Below are 11,625 nucleotides of genomic sequence, written 5' to 3' on the forward strand. Positions count from 1 at the left end.
TCTGTCTCTTTCTGTCTGTCTCTGACATTTCATTTTTTAAAAAATTTTCTTTTTAATTTTTTTTTTAAAGATAAAGTTTGTTCTTGGGTTTTAAATCCTCCTTTAACTTGGTAAGAATCCCCTCCAAGTTCCTTCTTCCATCTAGGCAAATAAGGCAGGCCAGAAGAAGACTGAGTCTGCCATGATAGCTGAGATCTAGTGAATTCAGAGATAAGAGTAATGTAGATGTTTTGCTGAGAAGCTACCATGGTAGGACCCCTGTCTCCTCTCTCCCACTCACTTTCTCTCTCTCTCTCTCTTTTTCTGCCTTTCTGTTCTATGTTGTTTTTCTTTTAATTTTTCTTTTTAAACATTTTTAAGGTTATTTTTTTCTTGGCTTTGAAATCTTCCTTTATCTTGGTAATAATCCCCACCCCTTTCTCCCTCCCATCTAGGCAAAAAACTGAAGGCAAGAAGAAGACTGAGTCCATCATGAGAGCTTAGATCTAGTGATTTTAGAGATAAGCGCAATGAAGATCATCTGCTGAGAATCCACCCTGGCAAAAAAGAAAAGGTAGGCCTGAAGAGGACTGAGTCTGCCATGAGTTCTCAGATCTAGTGATTTCAGAGATAATAGCAATCAAGATTTTCTGTTGAGAATCTACCCAGGTATGACCCCATCTCCTTCTCTCTCTTTGTAGCTTTCTGCATTTCTATCTTTTCATTTAAATTTTTTTAAATTACTTTAAGGTAAAGTTTTTTCTTGGCTCTGAAATACTGCTTTATCTTGATAATAGCCCATTCCCCTTCCCCCTTCCCATCTAGGCAATAATAGGCAGGCCAGAAAAATACTGAGTCTGCCATGAGAGTTGAGATCTAGTGATATCACAGATAAGAGCAATGATGTTCTGCGGAGAATCTACTCTGGTAGATACCCTGTCTCCTCTCTCTCTCTCTCTGCCTTTCTCTCTCTGTCTTTTCATTTTTTTAATTCTTTTTTTTTCAAAAATTTTTTAAGGTAAAGTTTTATCTTGATTCTGAATTCCCCCTTTATCTTGGTAATAATCTCCTCCCCTTTTGCCCTCCCATCTAGGCAAAAAAAAAAAAAAATAGAAGAAGAAGAAGAAAACTGAGTCCATCGTCCAACAGGAAGGCTGAGATCGAGTGACTTCATGTGGCACACATGCGCGCCACATGACCTTTATTTTTTTATTTCTGTAATTAACAAATATATAATGTTTTGTTTGCTTTATCCATTTTTTCTTTTTTCTTTTTCTTTTTCTTTATTTTCTTATCTTTTTTCTTTTACCTCATCCCTTTGCTGCTCAGCTTCCACCTACTGTGTGTCTACGGAAGTCTACATGAAAAGTTGCCAAAATCTGAATACCATTTGGGTCCTCATATTCCTCAACTCCTACTGAATCTGTGTTACAAAGGGAGAAAAATACAGCACCAAAGAGTTTGCAGACCACATCCTCCTGTGAGCCTCTGATTGCTCAGATTGGTCTTGCAGAAAAAGCCCCCCCCCTTTTGCCCCCCCATCTAGGCAAAAAAAAAAAAAAATAGAAGAAGAAGAAGAAAACTGAGTCCATCGTCCAACAGGAAGGCTGAGATCGAGTGACTTCATGTGGCACACATGCGCGCCACATGACCTTTATTTTTTTATTTCTGTAATTAACAAATATATAATGTTTTGTTTGCTTTATCCATTTTTTCTTTTTTCTTTTTCTTTTTCTTTATTTTCTTATCTTTTTTCTTTTACCTCATCCCTTTGCTGCTCAGCTTCCACCTACTGTGTGTCTACGGAAGTCTACATGAAAAGTTGCCAAAATCTGAATACCATTTGGGTCCTCATATTCCTCAACTCCTACTGAATCTGTGTTACAAAGGGAGAAAAATACAGCACCAAAGAGTTTGCAGACCACATCCTCCTGTGAGCCTCTGATTGCTCAGATTGGTCTTGCAGAAATTAGGAAGAAATGGACAACCCATCAGATGACTAGAAGTCACCACAGGGTCACCAGAAATATGTGAAACCAAGAAAATACCTCACCCCCAAGGGAAAAGAGTAACTCCTGTTCATCCACAGACAGTACAGTGGAAATCATGGAAATGTCTGATGAAGAATTTAGAGTATTCATAATGACAAATCTAACAGAGATGAGAGAGAAGAGGGACAATGAACACCAGAAGAAAAAAGCTGATGAGTCCTAGGATGTGACGAATTTCTTATGAGAGCTAAAAGAGGAAATACACAACATAAAAAAAGAGTCAAATGGAACTGTTGGAGATGAAGGCTATAATACAGGAAGTCAAAACCTCCTTTCAAAGTATTACAAGCAGACTAGATCGTACAGAAAATCAAACCTCAGATGTAGAAGACAGGATCGCTGGACTAGTAAAATCCACCACCAAGACTGAGAAAATAACCCTTCAAAATGAGAATAACATACAAGAAATACTAGATACTATTAAACGTCCAAACATCTGGATAATTGGTAACCCAGAAGGTGAAAAAAAAAGAATTCAGAATATTTATGGTAACAAAATTCTATGAGATGTATGAGAAAAGTGACATTGAGCTCCAAGAGGTAAAAAGGTCCTTCCATGATGTGAAAGAAGAATTGGACACCATAAAAAGAAATCGAACAGAACTGTTAGATATAAAGGCTGTAATATAGAAAATTAAAACCTCCCTCGAAAGTATTAAAAGCAGGTTAGACCATGCAGAAGATCGAATTTCAGAAGAACACAAAATTTCTAACCTAGAAAAAATTATCAAAAATACTGAGAAAACAGTCAAGAAAACTCAGGATAATATATGAGAAATATTGGATACCATGAAATGCCCAAATATCCAAATAATTGGTATCCCAGAAGATGAACCAATAAGAGCATGGATAATCTATTCCCTGAAATTCTGGAAGAAAACTTTCCAAGTCAAGAGAGGCATTCAAACATCCAGACCCAAGAAATAAAAAGAACCCCAAGTAAAATCAATCCAAGATGATCCTCTCCATGGCACATCATAGCTAGATTGACCAAAATAACAGACGAAGACAAGATACAAAGATTGCAAGAGAGAATGTCAAATCACCTACAAAGGCTAGCTATCCCATCAGGCTAACACTGGATACAATGCCAGCATGGAAGGAATGGGGAAATATATTCAAAGTGTTAAATGAAAAACAATTTCAACCAAGAATACTTTACCCAGGAAGATTATCCTTCATATGGGAAAAGAAAATAAAAATGTTCCCAGATAAATAAAACCTGATAGAATTTACCAACTCCAGACCAGCTCTTCAAAAATTCTGAAAGGAGTACTATACCAAAAAAACTAAAGAGAGACAGACAGTTACAAGAGAACAAAAACAACCAAGAATATGGCCACCTTAATGTTAGGGACAAGTCTAGAAATGTTGTGGCGTGAGATATTATGAAGACTGAGATTCCTGGCCAGAGACTGCCATCCTGGACAGGGACTGCTGGCCCTGACACTGGCAGGAAGCATTTGGGATGACAGCCCCAATCCACAGCTTTGCAGAGCATTTAAGCACAAAACCCACAAGGGAACATTATACTTTGCAAGGGTCGGATGAGGTGGGTTGTAAGGGAGGAAGGGCTGTAAGGGTCAGGGTGAGGGGGGTTGCAAGGGAGGAAGGGCTGCAAGGGTTGTTATATCCCTTTACCAGCAGTCTGTTAGCAGTTTACAGAGGTAGAGCAGCGTGTCTTTTGTTAAATGTAACCACATCCTTTTTTACTCTGCTCTATGGGGTGGGTGTGGCAGGCCTATGGAATGCATTTTAGCCTAACATACACCATTTTTCTTACCTGTTTTAGTCCATCAGATTCCCCACTGGCTTTTCCTCTTTCTTTTCTTTTCACTTCTTTTTTTTGGGAGAGGTTTTTGCTATAGGGCACATGCGCTCACCAGAAAGACAGAGAGAGACAGAGAGAAAGCGAGAAATCATCCCCCAGGGCAGATGGCCACGCCACAATCCCTTCTCCTCCCGGGATCTTGGGCATGCGCGCACACACACCTGGCGTGAGTTTTAAGCCACCGGGTCCGGGACACGAACCACAGTCGACTATGTGGGAGTCCAGCGACATAGCCATTACACTAACTGCTGGTCCCCCCCCCCCTGGCTTTTTCTGAGATTCAAGTCTTTGAATCTGTTTATTGTACCAGAATGGGACAATAATCAATACTTGTAATTATTAATTGTTAAACCAGTTTTCTTTATTTTTCTTCTTCACCTCTAACCTCTATTTCAGTTGGTTTAAACTTTTTTTTTATCACCCCAGACTGTTTGGTATAAAAACAGCAAGCTTCACTCAGTGTCAAACACAGGCTTCTCTATTTTAAGAACAAGAGATCTAAGCCTCGTCTATTTTGTTTTCTCTCGACATCCCTTCCCAGAGTAACAGTGCATTTGAGGGAAGATGTGGGTTAAAATCCAAAAGTGGGGGAAATCCAGGGTTCTCAAACAAGCTAGGACTTATGCAGGGGGTTATGCATTTGTCAGTCCCAGTGGGGGTGTGGTGAATCCAATGTTGCTCCTGGCAACTTGACTATAGTTGGCCTAGTCAGGACGACAGGAAAAGGACCAGCATAATGAGTGTCCAGGGAGGCAGGCTCATGATTTCAGATTCAGATCAAGTCCCTGGGCTGGAGGTCGCCAGCAGGTGTCAGCTGGGTTGGAGACCTAAAGGCTGGTGAGCTTCCCGGAGAAGGTGTTGCATCCTTTTGCTGATACCTGTAGGGCTTGCAGGGACTTCAAAAGGGCATGATTAGAAAGTTCCCCTTTTATCTCCTCATCAATCGAGGACAAGTGGAGGCAGCTCTCCAAACATTATTTTAAAGGGGGTCAACTCCTATACATAAGGGGTGCAATGCACATGAAGAAGGGCAAAGGGAAGAAGACTCACTCAGTTTTCACCAGTCTCCAACTTCAACTTGGTTAAAGCTTTTTTAAACATCCTATTTATCTTCTCTACCTGTCTTTTGAATTGTGAGGTTGATAGACATGGTGAAGTTTTCCATCTTTTTTTTCTTTGAGAGTATTTTTGCTATAGGTTGCGTGCATTTGCCAGAAAGACAGAGAGATAGAAAGTGAGAAATCAGCCCCCAAGGGGGATGGCCATGCCACAATCCCTTCTCCTCCATTCTCCTCTCAGGATCTTAGGGCACGCATGCACACGTGCCCGGCGTGAGTTTAAGTCGCCGGGTCTGGGACTTGAACTACAGTCAACTACATGGGAGTCCAGCGACATAGCCATTACGCTAACTGCTGGTCCTGTGAAGTTTTCCATTTTTGAACATTTTGCCAATAATTGAGTAACACAGGTGGTGAACGCCAGGCCATTGTTGGACCCCAGATTACTGGTAACCCAAAGCATGGGACAATTTTAGACAATAATTTTAAGCAACTACCTGTACTGTCTTGGACTTGGTGGGGTATGCCACCAACTAACCAGGAAAAGTGTCTATGAACACCAGCAGGAGTGGTGCCCTGCTGACTCGTTAGGGAGCTTGGTGAGGTCGAGCCTCAAGTATTCTCCAGGGCTCTGTTCTCAAAGCCTGGTCCCATGGTACAGGGGAACTGACTTTCCAAGGTTTACTTGAGCACAGATGTAACATCTTCTGGCTGTGTCTTCGGCAATTTTTGCCAGCCCAGGAATGTAACAGTCCCTCTTGAGAAGTTCTATTACCTTTGTTTCCCTAGATGAGTGTTCCAATAGAGTAGGGAGATAAGGCCCCATCCTAGAGCATCTGAGAGGAGTCACCCATCAAGCAGCTCTTTCCATTCCTCAGGCTGGTCTATAGTATCTAGGGCATGGCCTAATTCTTCTTTCTTCCAGAGTGTATCTACATTTTTAGCAAAGGTTCAAAGAGGAAGCATGAGGGGATTTGCAGGGGTCCTACTGGCTTTAGGGTGACATCTGTGGCTACCCTGTTTGCACAGGCAATTTGGCCATCTTGATGTCTAGCCTCTTGGATAAGTCTAGCCATTAGTAGATCATAGTCCACTTTCATGGTCTCAGAGTTTGCATTAGGCCCCTCTTCATGATGCCCTTTGTCTCAGCCATGTACAGTTGGAACGGCTTTGAGACATCAAGGAGGCCTAAAGCTGAGGCACTCACCAAAGCAGTCTTCAAGGCTTGGAAGGCTCATTCCTTTTCCTTCGTCCATCTCAAGTCTGGATCCTTTCCTCCCCCCCATTGTGGCATAAAGGGGTCTGGCTATTTTGGCAAAGTCTAGAATCCAGAGGTGGCAGTATCCCACAGTTCCAAGGAACTCTTGCACTTTTTGCTTTGTGGTTGGAGTGGGGATGTTCAAGATGGCTTGGATGCAGCCTGAAAAGTCTGCTTACCTCTCTCCAGGTTGTAGCCCAGATATGTGGCCTGAGCGGGGCAGAGCTGGGCCTTCTTGGCTGAGGCCTGATACCTGAGATCTGTCAGAGTCTGCAGCAGGGCCATGTGGCCTGGAGGCATTGGTCCCTTGTCTCGGCCACCAGAAGGAGGTTGTCTACATTTTCCCCAGACTGGGGTGCCTAGGTTTTCTGCTTGGTGGTTTCTTTGACCTCCTTGTCCCTGGGGAATGTCTGTCCCTGGGGAATATCTGTCTTCTTGATTTTTTTCTCATCTTTTGAGTTTGGACAGTCTCACTGTCCTCTCAGTTACTGAAGAGTTTTTGAGATACCTCCATGAGTTCTGACAGCATTTTTCCCTCAAACTCCTCTAACTTTTGTGTTTTTCTCCTAATGTCTGGGGCCAACTGGGTCACGAACGCGATGCTCATTGCTTGCCTATTCTCTGAGGACTCTGGGTCCATGGGAGCATAGCATCGGTAGGCCCCAAAGAGTCTCTCTAGGAAGGCAGCGGGAGACTCACTCAGACCCTGCATGGTTTTGCTCACCTTGACTTTGGTTGCTGGGCTTCCATGCCACTACTCTAATCCCTCTCAGTGGAGTTTGGCAATACTGACTGAGAGCCTCCTTACCATAATTCGTGTTGATCTCCATATCTGGACCCAGGACAAGTTTCCAGGATTCCACCTCAATTTGTTCTCTTTTACTGTGATGTGAATAAGGTCTGGAGGAGTTGCTGACAGTCATCCCAGGTCGGCTGGTGGGGAAAAAGACAGACTCCAAAAGATGAGGACCTGGGGGTTTTGCAAGAAAGAAGGGCTTTGATTTTTCCCATTTTACAGGCACTAGTTAAAAAAAGAACATCGATTATAAATGAATATATTCTGAGTTTCTCCAAGACCTGTTACAATTCTTTACCAGATAAGAGTGATCTAACAACACAAACCACTTTACTCTTTAATTCTTACCAAAGTGCTACTGCATTTGTGTCTTAAATTAGTCCAGCTGTTTTGCTGCATGCAGCCAAAGGTTTTCATGAGCAGAAGCAACATGAATTTTCCCTGTCATGATAGTACACAGGTCAAAGGGTCTTAGCCTGGTAAAAGCGACACAGAAATGGTGAGTGAGCAGCACCCAATGGGGCTCCTGCATAGGCGGGATGAATTTTTCATTTGATTTCTTCTTTCTTCTTCTTTTTTTCTTTTTTTTTCTTTTTGGAGAGATTTTCGCTATAGGGCGCATGCGCTCGCCAGACATTAGAGAGAGACATTAGAGAGAGAAAGCGAGAAATCACCCCCCAGGGGGGATGGTCACACCGCAATCCCTTCTCCTCCATTCTCCTCTCGGGATCTTGGGCACACACAGACACGCGCCCGGCATGAGTTCTAAGCCACCAGGTCCGGAATGCGAACCGCGGTCGACTACGTGGGAGTCCAGCGACATAGCCATATGCTAACTGCTGGTTCCCGAATTTTTCATTTGATTTCATTGAGGCACACAGAAAGAAACTCTTTCAGGCCTGCTTTTAGGTCTACACTCTGAGAATTCAGCTAGACACCTTTGGCCCTCCAAAGTACCTGATTCAGCCCCCCTCCATTCTCACCTTTGGGGGATGGCCATAAGTTTTGTTCTGTCTCAGTGAATGGTGCTATATCAAAAGGAACAATTTTTGTTACTCTAGAATTGAGCAGTTAAGACACTCTTAAATGTATTCATTTATTCATTTAGTTTCTATGTAGATTCTCTTTCATACAGCTTAGTTAAATCCTCTCTAGAGGTGTGATTACTGATATCTGTCTGAACCCTCTGAGATCAGATTTGAGATTTATTTGAAGCGAGGGAGCCAGATATGAGACCCTTTATTGAGCCTCACAGAAAATTTCGTACTTTGTTTTGAGGGCAAGGCATTTGTTTGGTTCTTTGTTGGATAAATCAGGCAGATTTTGGTCGGGAACTTTTATCCAAGGCCAGGTAACCACTCTGGGTCTTGTTGAACTAGATGGATCCAGATTTTCATGTATAGAATTTGTTCTGGGTGGCTAGGATTTCCATAGACAGTGTGTCAGACTCATCGGGCTGTGAATAAATCTAAAGTCCCTTCTGGGGAGAGCCCACACCAAAGGTTGGCCATTTTCAATCGGCGGAATTTTCCCAAATCAAAAGGGGTCACAGTAAACCCATAATCTTTTCCCTCTTACTTGAAATATTTGAAATTATCCAGAAAAAAATCGAGGGGAGTCCAATGTGAGGAAATTCCTTGTCCCATGCTTGTTGCTTGACTACATAGACTTTTTTTTTTTTTTATTATAAATTTTTTTTTTCTTTTCTCAGGGGTGCCTTCTGGGCCTCCCCTGTTTGCACAGGCAATTTGGCCATCTTGATGTCTAGCCTCTTGGATAAGTCTAGCCATTAGTAGATCATAGTCCACTTTCATGGTCTCAGAGTTTGCATTAGGCCCCTCTTCATGATGCCCTTTGTCTCAGCCATGTACAGTTGGAACGGCTTTGAGACATCAAGGAGGCCTAAAGCTGAGGCACTCACCAAAGCAGTCTTCAAGGCTTGGAAGGCTCATTCCTTTTCCTTCGTCCATCTCAAGTCTGGATCCTTTCCTCCCCCCCATTGTGGCATAAAGGGGTCTGGCTATTTTGGCAAAGTCTAGAATCCAGAGGTGGCAGTATCCCACAGTTCCAAGGAACTCTTGCACTTTTTGCTTTGTGGTTGGAGTGGGGATGTTCAAGATGGCTTGGATGCAGCCTGAAAAGTCTGCTTACCTCTCTCCAGGTTGTAGCCCAGATATGTGGCCTGAGCGGGGCAGAGCTGGGCCTTCTTGGCTGAGGCCTGATACCTGAGATCTGTCAGAGTCTGCAGCAGGGCCATGTGGCCTGGAGGCATTGGTCCCTTGTCTCGGCCACCAGAAGGAGGTTGTCTACATTTTCCCCAGACTGGGGTGCCTAGGTTTTCTGCTTGGTGGTTTCTTTGACCTCCTTGTCCCTGGGGAATGTCTGTCCCTGGGGAATATCTGTCTTCTTGATTTTTTTCTCATCTTTTGAGTTTGGACAGTCTCACTGTCCTCTCAGTTACTGAAGAGTTTTTGAGATACCTCCATGAGTTCTGACAGCATTTTTCCCTCAAACTCCTCTAACTTTTGTGTTTTTCTCCTAATGTCTGGGGCCAACTGGGTCACGAACGCGATGCTCATTGCTTGCCTATTCTCTGAGGACTCTGGGTCCATGGGAGCATAGCATCGGTAGGCCCCAAAGAGTCTCTCTAGGAAGGCAGCGGGAGACTCACTCAGACCCTGCATGGTTTTGCTCACCTTGACTTTGGTTGCTGGGCTTCCATGCCACTACTCTAATCCCTCTCAGTGGAGTTTGGCAATACTGACTGAGAGCCTCCTTACCATAATTCGTGTTGATCTCCATATCTGGACCCAGGACAAGTTTCCAGGATTCCACCTCAATTTGTTCTCTTTTACTGTGATGTGAATAAGGTCTGGAGGAGTTGCTGACAGTCATCCCAGGTCGGCTGGTGGGGAAAAAGACAGACTCCAAAAGATGAGGACCTGGGGGTTTTGCAAGAAAGAAGGGCTTTGATTTTTCCCATTTTACAGGCACTAGTTAAAAAAAGAACATCGATTATAAATGAATATATTCTGAGTTTCTCCAAGACCTGTTACAATTCTTTACCAGATAAGAGTGATCTAACAACACAAACCACTTTACTCTTTAATTCTTACCAAAGTGCTACTGCATTTGTGTCTTAAATTAGTCCAGCTGTTTTGCTGCATGCAGCCAAAGGTTTTCATGAGCAGAAGCAACATGAATTTTCCCTGTCATGATAGTACACAGGTCAAAGGGTCTTAGCCTGGTAAAAGCGACACAGAAATGGTGAGTGAGCAGCACCCAATGGGGCTCCTGCATAGGCGGGATGAATTTTTCATTTGATTTCTTCTTTCTTCTTCTTTTTTTCTTTTTTTTTCTTTTTGGAGAGATTTTCGCTATAGGGCGCATGCGCTCGCCAGACATTAGAGAGAGACATTAGAGAGAGAAAGCGAGAAATCACCCCCCAGGGGGGATGGTCACACCGCAATCCCTTCTCCTCCATTCTCCTCTCGGGATCTTGGGCACACACAGACACGCGCCCGGCATGAGTTCTAAGCCACCAGGTCCGGAATGCGAACCGCGGTCGACTACGTGGGAGTCCAGCGACATAGCCATATGCTAACTGCTGGTTCCCGAATTTTTCATTTGATTTCATTGAGGCACACAGAAAGAAACTCTTTCAGGCCTGCTTTTAGGTCTACACTCTGAGAATTCAGCTAGACACCTTTGGCCCTCCAAAGTACCTGATTCAGCCCCCCTCCATTCTCACCTTTGGGGGATGGCCATAAGTTTTGTTCTGTCTCAGTGAATGGTGCTATATCAAAAGGAACAATTTTTGTTACTCTAGAATTGAGCAGTTAAGACACTCTTAAATGTATTCATTTATTCATTTAGTTTCTATGTAGATTCTCTTTCATACAGCTTAGTTAAATCCTCTCTAGAGGTGTGATTACTGATATCTGTCTGAACCCTCTGAGATCAGATTTGAGATTTATTTGAAGCGAGGGAGCCAGATATGAGACCCTTTATTGAGCCTCACAGAAAATTTCGTACTTTGTTTTGAGGGCAAGGCATTTGTTTGGTTCTTTGTTGGATAAATCAGGCAGATTTTGGTCGGGAACTTTTATCCAAGGCCAGGTAACCACTCTGGGTCTTGTTGAACTAGATGGATCCAGATTTTCATGTATAGAATTTGTTCTGGGTGGCTAGGATTTCCATAGACAGTGTGTCAGACTCATCGGGCTGTGAATAAATCTAAAGTCCCTTCTGGGGAGAGCCCACACCAAAGGTTGGCCATTTTCAATCGGCGGAATTTTCCCAAATCAAAAGGGGTCACAGTAAACCCATAATCTTTTCCCTCTTACTTGAAATATTTGAAATTATCCAGAAAAAAATCGAGGGGAGTCCAATGTGAGGAAATTCCTATTCCCATGCTTGTTGCTTGACTACATAGACTTTTTTTTTTTTTTATTATAAATTTTTTTTTTCTTTTCTCATCACAACACACATATGAATTTTCCATCCAAAATACACTGTGCATTGGCTCAATCAAGCACATCAACATATATGTTCTCAGCAAATGATTTCCCAATTTTTGTGTCCTGCATACCTTGCCTTTTGTTTTGCCATCCTAGGTTCCCCATCCCCACCCTCTGCCATGTCCCATCTTC

At 43.0% G+C, this 11,625-nt stretch overlaps 1 long non-coding RNA gene across 1 annotated transcript in view; it reads right to left on the minus strand.

The window, feature by feature from the left end:
• Positions 1-9,525: 9,525 nt before the first annotated feature.
• LOC102489393 (uncharacterized) overlaps positions 9,526-11,625 on the minus strand; it is a 27,648-nt gene continuing 25,548 nt past the window's right edge. The window contains exon 4 of the long non-coding RNA XR_335708.1: positions 9,526-9,915. This is a non-coding gene — a long non-coding RNA (uncharacterized LOC102489393). The remainder of the gene's footprint in view (positions 9,916-11,625) is intronic.

This window comes from Tupaia chinensis, unplaced genomic scaffold (genome assembly GCF_000334495.1).
Source record: "Tupaia chinensis unplaced genomic scaffold, TupChi_1.0 Scaffold000506_1, whole genome shotgun sequence".
Lineage (NCBI taxonomy): Eukaryota > Metazoa > Chordata > Mammalia > Scandentia > Tupaiidae > Tupaia > Tupaia belangeri.